Source organism: Mercenaria mercenaria, chromosome 1, assembly GCF_021730395.1.
Source record: "Mercenaria mercenaria strain notata chromosome 1, MADL_Memer_1, whole genome shotgun sequence".
In the NCBI taxonomy this organism is placed as follows: Eukaryota; Metazoa; Mollusca; class Bivalvia; order Venerida; family Veneridae; genus Mercenaria; species Mercenaria mercenaria.
Window position 1 is genome coordinate 69,608,496 of NC_069361.1, and position 14,124 is coordinate 69,622,619.

At 34.9% G+C, this 14,124-nt stretch overlaps 1 protein-coding gene across 1 annotated transcript in view; it reads left to right on the top strand.

Annotated features, from left to right (window-relative positions):
* The first annotated feature begins 7,740 nt into the window (after positions 1 to 7,740).
* LOC128559110 (serine/threonine-protein kinase PAK 4-like) overlaps positions 7,741 to 14,124 on the top strand; it is a 32,742-nt gene continuing 26,358 nt past the window's right edge. The window contains exon 1 of the mRNA XM_053550226.1: positions 7,741 to 7,867. The gene's annotated coding sequence lies outside the window, so the exon portion shown is untranslated. The remainder of the gene's footprint in view (positions 7,868 to 14,124) is intronic.

Sequence of the window (14,124 nt, forward strand, 5' to 3'; positions counted from 1 at the left end):
GCACACACGGCTTGCACAAGACACAAGATACCAGATACAACTTTTATTTAAAGTCGGTGTTACATAACAACATTAGCTATGTATAGCGATTGATCACCATCTGCGAAAGAGTAAATGTATCTATCTCAAAGATGTATGCTAGGACAGAGCATTAGTACCAAGTGTATGTTTTTCATCAACTCAAGCTATATCAGTCGAACTTCCGAGATACTAAATGTTAAACTATTGCGCTTGGAATTCGTTGATCCCGATGAATCTTATTTTGACCCTTAAGTTACATCTTAAAATTATAACTAGACAATCATTTATTGCAATTACATTTTTATTACCTACTCATCCATTTTATAAAGCTTATGATCAATATCTGATAATATTTGAAACTTTTGTCTGTGGTACCTAATTCAATTGTTTGTCTTGTTTGTGTTATGTACTATGTCCTGAAATAAATAAATAATAATAGATATTAATCTAGTATTTAAGTTACAAGATTAATCTAGTATTTATGACTTATAGAAGATTTGTAGTAAGTTCTGTTTGTTACAAATACAAAACCCGGTTACAAATTTACTGTTGAAGTGCAATAAAATTGTCTCAGATTTAGATGTGCAGCTTAAATAACATTCCAGTCAAAATATATATACTATTATCAACCGGTCGGTTATATTATAACTGGTGATTTAGAAATTATTGAGGACAAAATAATGTTTTTCTTAGATATAGAATTACTTCATGTACTTTTAGACATGTCTCTCTGAAATAACCCAGTCAGTTGATGGCCGTGGTAGCAAATGGTGACGGAAAGTATCCAAGGCATTAACTAAATGGAGTTTTTTTTTAAAAAATAACCCACACTCACATACAACTTAATGTATCAAAACTTTTCTTGTTACCTCCTAAATCCAAGTTCACTCCGAATATCAAATATATATCTCAGTTCCATGCAAATCTTATTTTTAGCTCCTGTAGATTAATCATCAAGCAATATTACCATAACAACACAAATACATTACAAAATGAATTGAAAACATGAAAAGTTATCAGTTATATTTTGGGAGACCCTGTACATAAATACATCAATTTTAAAGGCAGAAATGATAACGACCAAATAAAGCTCATAACTACTGTGTCCCAAAATTACAAAAACCCAATATCAAAATCGGTACTTTGCTTATTCAACGTTATGTAATACTATTGTTTTGACTTTGTATAATGCTATAAAAGACCATGTATAGGTGTGCATGTATGTATATGAGAACACTGTGATGTAAATCCATTTTTGTCCCTTATGACTTCCAACAGTGTTATCAGAATACTACTTAACAAACACTACAAGTGTTCAATTATAAGCACGTACCATTTTTTCTATCTGTTACACTAATTCATCAGTACCACACAATCTCGTAAAATTATAACTGATAACTTTAACTCAGAAATCATTTGCAAGAGAAAACTCGAATTACAAATTTATTTGGCATGTAATGAAACGGGAGCATTTTTCTAAGAGTTAATTTAACACATAAATTGTGGTCTAGTGATCAGACACGTGAAACGTAACGGTTTCTATTAGATTAAATATTTACTAATTTAGCAATAAAACACCTACGTAAATAACTGGTGTCCCTACAGGAACTAGCAGCGCTCAACTCATTGCTGATTTATTGTTTTTGTACCATTATGACCGGGATTTCATGATTTATCATTTAAGACCCAGTTTGACTTGACGTTATTGAAGTTTTTAATGAAACCTGAAGGTTACTTGATGATATTTTTAGTATAGACAATTTACATTTTTCGAAAATGGTGAAACAAATTTCTAAAATGATTGCAGCTTATCATTTAAAAGTGCAATGTAGCAGGTGGTTAAATGTCTCCATGTACTTGGATTCAGTGTTGTTATATTTTCTTTTCCTTAGACATTAATAGAAATCCGCTTATGCCGTTGCTAGGAGGCGTACGAGGTGTTGCACTTACCATTTTCTCTCATGAATAGACTCAATCAAATCGAGCCTGCTATTATATTTCTTGATTGGTTGCATGATATGCTTCCAAAGGAACTTCTTATAGATTTTATTTAATGTCACAACAATTTTAAAGTGTTGTGTGGTGGCTGTAAAAACTCTCCCCGAACTTGGATTCAGTGTTGTTATATTTTTGGTTGTTTTGGATCATGAAATACATTGATTATCTATGTAATAGGATTCTGCTTGAGTCGGTGCTAGGGGCGTGGGGTGTTTCACTTTCCGTTACCCCTCATGAACAGATTAAATCAAGCATAGACTGCTATTATTTTTCTTGGCTGCATTCTATGCTTCCAAAGGACTTCTTATACATTTAATATCTCTGAATTAGAAGCGTCATTTTCCGACTTGCATTTGACAACTGAGCCGCGCCATGAGAAAACCAACATAGTGGAAAAATTTGCGACCAACATGGATCCAGACCATCCGCGCATCGGGTCGATCAATCTGCTCGCAAGGGTTTCTCTAATTGCAATGGCTTTGAAAGCGAACAGCAGGGATCCTGCCCCAACTGCGCAGATCGCAGAGCGCGGGCGGGTCTGGATCCATGTGGTCGCAAACGCCTATGTTGGTTTTCTCTGTGGGGCTCAATTGTGAATGTATCTAGATACAAAACTAACTTAAAAACAGAGACGATTTCAATTTTGAAATCCCCACTTCCCCTTTTTGGGGCCGAGATGTCCCTGAGTAACATCGCACTGTGTCTATGAATCACAACTATTCCGTTTTTCAAGAGCTTCCTCAAAGTTATTTGGGTACTTTTTTGTGGAAATTGTTATATCAAAAAGAAGTTTTTACAACAGGATTACCATGATCACAAACTACGGGTGGAGTGTTGCACATTTCATTACATCTCATGAAAAACTTAGTTAAACCGAGTCTGCTATCATTTTAACTGGCTGCGTTCTGTTCGTAGTTACAAAAAGGTCGTCTTATAGATTTTATTAAGCATCACAACAGCAGTCGTTAAGTGCCGTGTAGTAAATGTAAGGAGTTCCTCGTAATTGAACGCAGTGTTGTTATATTTTCTCCTCCTATTTGTCCCGCTTATGGACCATAGCTGTAGAGGTCCTAACTTAGCTAGGTGGTTTTTATAGCGTCCTCGCTGTAAATAAAACAAAAGAAACAAAAACAAAAAAAAACACTTTAAGGGAACATTTTGGGACCCCCCTTAACATCGTGATAAAAACCCCCTTGGTGGTTTAAATCGGTAACGCAAAAAGTCCCACACAATGTTCCAAAATTACGGGACAGAGCGGGTAATGCTTTGCGGGCAACAAATCCATAAAAAATTTAAATGAAATCCAAACTGCGTTTAAAAGATTCCGTGAATTTTGTTTCGGTAATTATTATGTGTTTTTAACATATTTGGTCAAGGGAATTTTAAAAATAATTTTTTATTGAAAGACAGTGGTTGTACATTCGTCAATAACTTTGCCGCCCAAAAGGGGGGGGGGGGGACTAAAGGGTGTTGCTCTTCAAAAAACTTTCCAGTCAAATTTTTTGTAAAAAACGCCTTAAAGGCATAGTTCTATAAACAGTGTTTGGAGAGCCAAATGCTTTTTCTTATCGTTTATCAAAACTTTTTTTTTTGATAATCATAATTGACAACAAACGTTTTAAATTATAAAAAAACAAAATCAAAGACACAAAAATATCATTATTTTGCTTTTTAAATTTTTTGAAGTTGTTAAAAAAAAATTTGAAAAAATCAAGCTGTAATTACATTCACCCGGGTAAAAGGTTCTTACTTTTTACGCAAGAGCTTTTTAAAACGAAAAGGAAAACACTTACAGTTGCATGCACCCCACCATGCAAGCTTTAGCTCCCGATCAATGAATTATTAAACTACGGGCAACCCCAATGACCACCAACAGAAAAGGGACAACATCTGGTTGAGGGGCATACGACTCCTAAGAAGTACATTCATTGGTTTTGTTTTGTATTTAACGAAAACGTGCATTTGTTTAAAGAAAAAAAAGATTTATACCTTTATAACGATTACCGTGTAAATAAATATTCACGAAGCGATAAACATTCGACAGATACTTTTGTTTTTTATTTATCTAACAAAAAAATACTGTTTCTATCAGTTAAATTTTTTCATATCTCTCACTCCACTGGAAAAATAAAACCTTTTTTTACATGGAGAAAAATACTCCGCCCTCCATTCATTGTGTATGAATTTTAAATTATTTTTTTTAAAACAGGATAAAATTTTAGTCGCACTTTGTTTTTTAATTATTTCGATTAAAATTTTTTTACTTAAAAAAAATTTCATACCGTTATGCAGCAAAAAATAAAACAAATGGAAATTTTTTTTGTTGCATCGTTTTTTTTAAATCACAACACTCTACTCTTCCGTTACGCGCTCTGTTTCCCCCCTAATTAAATATTTTCAAAAAGCACATCTTAACGAATGGGGCATAAAAAAAAAAAAATTTGTTTTGTTTTTTGTGAAAATGGAAAATTCTCACCTCGAATGGAAAATTTTTACTTTCACTCGGCTACGCGCTCGTGGAAATTTTGAAAATTTTTTCACTTCTCATGAATATATTCCATATTTTACTCAAGACAAACAAAATCCTCATTTATTTTACTAAAAAAGCATGGGAAAAAAAAAAAAAATAAAACACCTATTTTACAACTTTATGGTAAAGTTTTCATCATTTCCACACGGCCCCAACTTTTAACACGCAACTTGGGGGTTATTACATATTTCCCCTAATTGATTACTTACAAATTTCTTCGATATTTTTTTCCAATTACAATTACATTTTATATTAAATTTTCACAGTTATTGATTACATTTCAAATTTAAATTTCAATCTAGTAAACATGATACATTTTATTACTTTTCAAATAACCATTTTTTTACGACAGAAATACAGGGAAAAATAACTAATATATGGGGGTTTTAAATTTTACAGATTTTACCATGCAATTAATGATTCTTTAAAGTGAAACGAGAAACTTCATTTTTGGGACGTCTCTCCTTAGGGTATCATGCACCTTATTTAAGCTTGGGAAACAAACTAAAAACATAATTTCCTTTTTTAATATTCGGTATTTATGCTTCCAATATTTTTATATAAAATCAATTTCATTTTGTAAAAGCTGTGTAAAAACTTACTTTAAATGGGTGAAAAGTTAGATATCAACAATCACCCACAGAAATTATGGATGGGCACACTTTACGGGCCCCGACAACCCCTTGGGTAAAAGAAAAATTACACCCATTTTGACATCTTTCAGCAAAAGGGTTAAAGGAAAAGGTTGTTGCTGATAGGACTGCTCACAAAAATCTCTGACTGCACTGAAGTAAAATTGCCTAAAACTAATAATAAAATTTGATTTCAATTCAGGGTGTCTTTTTCTTTTCCCAGGTGCATTTTTAAATTTTGGTATATCAAAATGCCAAATGTCATATTTTCCACCTTTCCAAAACCTGAAACCGCTGTAATAATGTAGGGACACAGTGGGTTATGATCCTTAAAAGTTAAACATAAAAAGATGGGAAACTGCATTTATCATACCTCTCAAATTTTTTAGGGATAATAATGAAAGAAAAGTTTTTGAATACATTGAACTTATTTGAATATTCCAATGAAAAGTCAAGCATATTAACACTTACATTTAAATTTATATATTTATACCCTGGTTCCTACATTTCTCCATAACAAGATAATCAAAATTTAAACATAATTACAGCAAAAATTCACTGTAATTTTATTAAATTACATTACATTAAACAGATTTAGGGTAACAAATACATTTGAATACTTGTATTTGAGTAATCAATTACAGGTGATTACAATACTGTATTCGATTACCCCAAGCCTGAACAGGCGCAATCAAACCAAGCCTGCAACATGTTCATGTTTGCAGTCTTGGGCAACCTGGGATTTACCAACCTCCGCGCAGGAATATTGTCAAGCAATCTGCTGTCCCGATAGGGGAAGTAACACTGTGTTTGTGTTTGGGGATTTACATATTTTATGTATAACGAAGGCTAAATCTGAAAGCAATATGATAAAACAATTTCTATCGATAACTGAGTCTTTCTTATATTTAAACAATGTGAGTGTGTTTTCACTTTTTCCATTTAACTACACTGACTAACAATTTTCAACTTACGGGTGAGTAATACTAATTAAATAGTGAGGAGTGTATACTTAAAGTAACTAACAGGTAAACAATAACTGATTACGAATTTATGCCAACCACATATCCACTTATTTATGTAGACAATTTTTTCTAAAATTGTCTGTCATAATCACATATCCAGCTATTATCTGGCAAGTGGCAACATTGCGTGTTATCCAGATAATTAATACAATGTATGTTAACAGGACAAAACTGCCTGTTACTGCCATCCACATTTTAACATAAATAAGTGGGTTGTTAAAGTCTTCTTGATACCCAGTTAATATACGTATTTAAATTGCCGATTCTCGGTTAGACTTTTCGTAACAATTGTTCTCAAAATGAACAAAGGGTCATACTTATTTAAATTTCTTGACAGTGGTGTTAGATGTTGGATCTCTTTACTTTTAAGCATCTTTCATGTCATTGAAATGCCTTTTGATTTTAACAGTTTCAGAACAATTTTCTCAAAATATGAAAAAGGCCTATAAAACTTCCTACCACCATTTCCTTTTTATCAAGAGAAATATTTACACAATCAAACTGTTTAAAAATATCTGCTCTTTCATTTCAACTTAATTTATTTCAGAAAAATCTGTGACAACATTAAAACGGTTTTGTTTTTCGTCAGTTATCCATTTTTCTATTTTTAGGGTGTAACATATAGGGTCATTTTTATTTTTGCTTTTTTTGTATCTCCACTTGTCCTATTATACATCTTACTGGCATATACTGACTGCGAGGTACATTTGTGGTGCATGTTTGTGGTGTTTTCTTTCACAATAATCTCATAAAAACCAAAGCTATCTGCTGAGGACTAAATCAGTGAGTATAATATCAACGGCAGGCAAGCAGTGTTCAAAAGCATTTGGAAGAAATAAAAAAAAAAGCTAACTGATTTGGGAAAAAATATTTATTTTATCCTTCTTATTTATATACAAAAACATCTGTCAATGTAAATTGTTTTCAGTTTTCATCACAATTAATCAAATAAAGACCAAAATTACCCATTTTAAAAATCAGTGTGTATTTATAAGCAATGACAGACAGTGAAAATACGTTTATTTTGAACGATATTTCAGAAGCTGGATGTTTTACAGAAAAGTATTTGTTATTCTGATTTATAGTTAGAATTCCTAATATATCACATTTTCTCCAGTATTTTACAAAATGATTAGCAGCAATTGCAGCCGCCATCAGTGCTTTGAGCGCTTTGATGTAGAGGAGGACCGAACAGTGTTTCTTTTTAAATATCTTAATCATAACTGACTAACTGACAAAAATCAAGATACTTAGTTAACGTAAGTGAATATGTGGATTGTAGTAATGGGCACTAACAGGTAAGGAAGATACTTAAGTGGTAAGTTTTGTTACTTGCCAGAAAAATGTGTACGGATTTAAAACGACCATCGCGGGTTTTAGAGTAAAAAAAAATCAACGAAATATATAAGTTACTTTATTCTTTTGGTTGCAGAAATTAATAATTGGTTAAATTCTAATTACAAATTTGCGTCAATTGAATCTAAATAAATATGTTTTACACTTAAATTCTTTGGCTCGATGTAAACTATTTCGTTTAAATTTACCTGTATGTCGCCACCTGGTGGCTGAGGGTGACACAAAAGCCCGGATGTAAATCACAAATATGGCGTTTAATTGACAGGAAATTGGGTCAAAAACATCTTTTAATTTTACAGTATCAGGTAATTTATCTGCCACTTAAGCCATATCTGTTTATATATCCGATACATAAAATGATTAACCTGTTGAACAAACGTGAGATTACACCTGAACGGTGATGCACACCTGTACTGAGGTAGGGCTCGGTGACCGGGTGACAAACATTGACAGTGGATTTGTCATCCTCATAACTTTAAATCCTGTGCCTGTCTGCATCAATCGGGCATTTTTAATAGTGTTTGAATGCACCAAATACATCACACCTGGTCTGTAACATCAGTATCAGATAGTGCCAAGAACCAACAGGTCTGTTAGTCAAAAATTGCTTCACTGTCAGAATATATAGAGTTGTAACAGCACAGATTTTGAATGAGTTCAAAAACATTTTGACAATTTTGTGGATGACAGTAAATAGATAATATGAAAACAGTTGTTGCCTATCTGACTGGAGATGTACTTGGTGTTGTGCTTTCCACATAATTTTTTCTTTCTGTTATACTAAGTAAGTGGATAGGGGTCCAACCTATTTTAACAGGGTATAAGGTAATTGTTGGTAAAAGTTATGGTTAGTTGTCATAAAGTTGCTGTTACAACATTTTTTTTGTAAGTATTTTACATGTATAGTGAGCTCTCACTCTTGGTTCGATGCATATTGAATATGAAATTTTAACAGCGGTGACTGGCGGTACTCATTGTTTTTTATTTTCTCAAACAGTAAAACGAATTTCATAATTCATAAACGCAATCCATATCTTAAATAATAAAGAAAACAAATTATTAATGAGTTTATTGCTTTAATTCATCAGTCCCGAGATTAACAAGAGTTTGATAAAAGCTTTCAATTACGGCGTACAAATTGCTATTTATTATTATCAAATTTTCAATCTTAATTTTTATGGGATTAAAGAATTGTACATATTTTTGTTTCCTGTCACTTACAACGTATTTAAAATTGCGACAAAAATACGAGAGCAAACTTTGAATTCGTCTTCAGTTTTTAAAGATAAATTAAAAATAATAGTCTCATCTTTGTAAGTACCATTCTCAGTATTCGTATTGATGACCGGACCTCTAGACAGCCCTGTACAGGTTGCCTAAAGGTCTGGTTACCAGACCCCTAGCCACTGCCTTTATTCAATAAGCTGCATGTTTCTGCTGTTGTTAACTAGTGTTAAGAAAATTAAGCATATACTTAGGTAAATCTTTCACAATGTCAGTGTTCTTACTTCATTTTTTGGCCAGGGGTGTTTCCACCTCCAGCCAAACAAAACTGGGGGTGAATCATGAAAACTGGGGGTGACAAAATTAAAGTGCTCAAAAAAAAAGAAATAAATGATTTTCTAAGTATATCATTTCTTGTTTATCACAATAATGTGTAATAAGAAGTGTTTGACATCACTGACTAGACTTCAATGAAGGAGAGGTCATTTCAAGTGTTTCTGGATGCTTTACTGTTACACCCTTGGTCATTGGGGGCAGGGGGGGGTGGGGTATGAGGGTTTGCAGGTCAATTTCGTGTTGATGGACATTCCCACTCGCAGTTCCAAACTTTTCAGAATTTTTTCGCTGCGCCATTTTGTTGCAGACAAATGTGGCCTCAGAATCTCGTGGACGTAAGTGAATAATTTCCGTACATTACTGATACCGCATTATCGAGTTTTAGTACCAGTCCACTACATCATGCAGCCGGGTTTCCAAAATGAATTGAAAAAGAAAGTAAACTGTCAACTCGCATCAGAATTGAATAAATATTTATGCCCCCCTTCGAAGAAGGAGGGGTATATTGTTTTGCAGATGTCGGTTGGTAGGTATGTAGACCAATCCGTCTCTGGATGATAACTCAAGAACGCTTGGGCCTAGGATCACGAAAGTTGGTAGGGAGATTGATCATAAACAGCAGATGACCCCTATTGATTTTAAGGTCAATAGGTCGAAGGTCAAGGTCACAGTGACCCAGAACAGGTAAACGGTTTCCGGATGATAACTCAAGAACGCTTATGCCTAGGATCATGAAAACTGACAGGAAAGTTGGCCATTACCAGCAGATATCCCCTATTGATTTTGAGATCAATAGGTCAAAGGTCAAGGTCACAGTGACACGGAACAGTTAAAAGGTTTCCAGATGATAACTCAAGAACGCTATGGCCTAGGATCATGAAAGTTGACAGGGAGGTTGGTCTTGATCAGCAGATGATCCCTATTGATTTTAAGGTCAGTAGGTCAAAGGTCACAGTGACCCTGAACAGTTGAACAGTTTCTGAATGATAACTCAAGAACACTTGGGCGTAAGATCGTGAAAATTGATAGGAATGTTCATCATGACCAGCAGATGACCCTTATTGATTTTGAGGTCAGTAGGTTGAAGGTCAAGGTCACAGTAACCCGGAACAGTTAAACGGTTTCCGGACGATAACTAGAGAACGCTTGGGCCTAGGACAACAAAACTTGATAGGGAGGTTGATCATGATTAGCAGATTACCGCTATAGATGTTGAGGTCAGTAGGTCAATGGTCAAGGTCACAGTGACCTGAAACAGTTAAACGGTTTTCGGATGTTAACTCAAGAACACTGGGGCCTAGGATCATGAAAGTTGTTAGGGAGGTTGATCATGACAAGCAGATGGCCCTTATTGATTTTTAGGTCAGTAGGCCAAAAGTCAAGGTCACAGTGACCCGTAACAGTTAAACCATTTCCGGATGATAACTTGAGAACGCTTGGGCCTAGGATCACGAAACTTAATAGGGAGGTTGATCATAACCAGCAAATGACCTGTTTTGTTTTTTTTAAGGCCAAAAGGTCAAAGGTCAAGGTCACATTTACCCAGAACAGTAGAACTTTTGTGTACAGTGACCAAAAAATTTCTGTTCCTTGTGCAATTACTGAATGCATCAAGGAGGGCATTTCGTGTTCTACGAGCTCTTGTTTAATTAGTGACCACAACAAAGGTATACGACGGCGATATTAAGGAAAATTGATTAAGGACAGTGATATCTTTTTAGCTCACCTGAGCAATGCTCAGGTGAGTTTTTCTGATCGCTCGATGTCCGGCGTCCGTCGTCCGTCATCTGTCAACATTTAGCTTGTGTATGCGATAGAGGCTGTATTTTTCAATTAATCTTCATGAATATTGGTCAGAATGATAACCTTGATGAAATCTAGGCCGAGTTCGAAAATGGGTCACCTCGGGTCAAAAACTAGGTCACTAGGTCAAATCAAAGAAAAACCTTGTGTATGCGATAGAGGCTGTATTTTTCATTTAATCTTCACGAATTTTGGTCAGAATGATAACTTTGATGAAATCTAGGCCGAGTTCGAAAATGGGTCATCTCGGGTCAAAAACTAGGTCACAAGGTCAAATCAAAGAAAAACCTTGTGTATGCGATAGAGGCGGTATTTTTCAATTAATCTTCATGAATATTGGTGAGAATGATAACCTTGATGAAATCTAAGCCGAGTTCGAAAATGGGTCATCTCGGGTTAAAACTAGGTCACTTGGTCAAATCAAGAAAAACCTTGTGTATGCGATAGAGGCTGTATTTTTCAATTCTTCTTCATGAATATTGGTCAGAATGATAACCTTGATGAAATCTAGGCGAGTTCGAAAATGGGTCATCTCGGGTCAAAAACTAGGTCACTAGGTCAAATCAAAGAAAAACCTTGTGTATGCGATAGAGGCTGTATTTTTCAATTGATCTTCATGAATTTTGGTCAGAATGATTGCCTTGATGAAATCTAGGCCGAGTTCGAAAATGGGTCATCTCGGGTCAAAAACTAGGTCACTAGGTCAAATCAAAGAAAAACCTTGTGTATGCGATAGAGGCGGTATTTTTCAATTGATCTTCATAAATTTTTGGTCAGAATGATTACCTTGATGAAATTTAGACCAAGTTCGAAAATAGGTCATCTGGGGTCAAAAACTAGGTCACTAGGTCATATCACGTAAAAACCTTGTGTATGCGATAGAGGCTGTATTTTTTCAATTGATCTTCATGAATTTTGGTCAGAATGATTACCTTAATGAAATTTAGACCAAGTTCTAAAATAGGTCATCTGGGGTCAAAAACTAGGTCACTAGGTCAAATCAAAGAAAAACCTTGTGTATGCAGTAGAGGCTGTATTTTTCAACTGATCTTCATGAAATTTAGCCAGAATGATTACCTTGATAAAATCTAGGCCGTGTTCGAAAATGGGTCATCTCGGGTCAAAACTAGGTCACTAGGTCAAATCGAAGAAAAACATTGTGTATGCAATAGAGGATGTATTTTTCAATTGATCTGTATGAAATTTGGTCAGAATGATTGTCTTGATGAAATCTAGGTCGATTTTGAATATGGGTTATCTGAGGTCAAAAACTAGGTCACTAGGTCAAATTAAAGAAAAATCTTGTGTATGCGATAGAGACTGTTTTTTTCAATTGATTTTTATGAAATTTGGTCAGGTTGATTGCCTTAATGAAATCTAGGTCGAATTTGAATATGGGTCATCTGAGGTCAAAAACTAGGTCACTTGGTCAAATCAAAGAAAAAACTTCTGTATGTGATAGAGGCTGTATTTTTCAGTTGATCTTCATGAATTTTGGTCAGAATGATTGCCTTGATAAAATCTAGGTCGAGTTTGAACATGGGTCATCTAGGGTCAAAAACTAGGTCATATCTAAGAAAATGCTTGTTTTATCGCAAGAGACCAACTTTTTGGTCCAATCTTAATGAAAATTGGTCAGAATATTTGTTTCCTTGAAATCACTAGGTCAAACATGTTTTACACTGTTATGGAGTGTTTCTTAGGTGAGCGACCTAGGGCCATCTTGGCCCTCTTGTTTTATTTTTCTGTGTGTGATTTCACCCTCGGGAGACTTTTTCATTATGTGGAATGTGAAATCTGTGCGTGTAACATGTACATATTTACGTGAATGGGAACACTGAATGTAACTTAATAAAATGAACATCAGCTTTTGTTTTTAGCTCACATGTCACTTTTTGACAAGGTGAGCTTTTGTGATCGCGCAGCGTCCGTCGTCCGTCCGTAAACTTTTGCTTGTGACCACTCTAGAGGTCACATTTTTCATGGGATCTTTATGAAAGTTGGTCAGAATGTTCATCTTAAAGATATCTAGGTCAAGTTCGAAACTGGGTCAAGTGCATCAAAAACTAGGTCAGTAGGTCTAAAAATAGAAAAACCTTGTGACCTCTCTAGAGGCCATTTATTTCATAAGATCTTCATGAAAATTGGTCAGAATGTTCACCTTGATGATACCTAGGTCAAGTTCGAAGCTGGGTCACGTGCCATCAAAAACTAGGTCAGTAGGTCTAAAAATAGAAAAACCTTGTGACCTCTCTAGAGGCCATATATTTCATGGGATCTGTATGAAAGTTGGTCTGAATGTTCATCTTGGTGATATCTAGGTCAAGTTCGAAACTGGGTCGCGTGCGGCCAAAAAGTAGGTCAGTAGGTCTAAAAATAGAAAAACCTTGTGACCTCTCTAGAGGCCATATATCTCATGTGATCTTCATGAAAATTGGTCAGAATGTTCATCTTGATGAAATCAAGGCCAAATTCGAAAGTGGGTCACGTGCCCACAAAAACTAGGTCAGTAGGTCAAATAATAGAAAAACCTTGTGACCTCTCTAGAGGCCATATTTTTCATGGGATCTGTATGAAAGTTGGTCTGAATGTTCATCTTGATGATATCTAGGTCAAGTTCAAAAGTGGGTCACATGCCGTCTAAAACTAGGTCAGTAGGTCAGATAATAGAAAAACATTGCGACCTCTCTAAAGGCCATATTTTTCATGGGATCTGTATGAAAATTGGTCTGAATGTTCATCTTGATGATATCTAGGTCAAGTTCGAAACAGGGTCATGTGCGGTCAAAAACTAGGTCAGTAGGTCTAAAAATAGAAAAATCTTGTGACCTCTCTAGAGGCCATACTTTTCATGGGATCTGTATGAAAGTTGGTCTGAATGTTCATCTTGATGATATCTATGTCAAATTTAAAACTGGGTCAACTGCGGTCAATAGCTAGGTCAGTAGGTCTAAAATTATTAAAATCTTTTGACCTCTCTAGAGGCCATATTTTTCAATGGATCTGTATGAAAATTGATCTGAATGTTCACCTTGGTGATATCTAGGATAATTTCGAAACTGGGTCACGTGCGGTCAAAAACTAGGCCAGTAGGTATAAAAATAGAAAAACCTTGTGACCTCCCTAGAGGCCATATTTTTCATGAGATCTTTATGAAAATTAGTGAGAGTGTTCACCTTGATGATATCTAGGTAAAGTT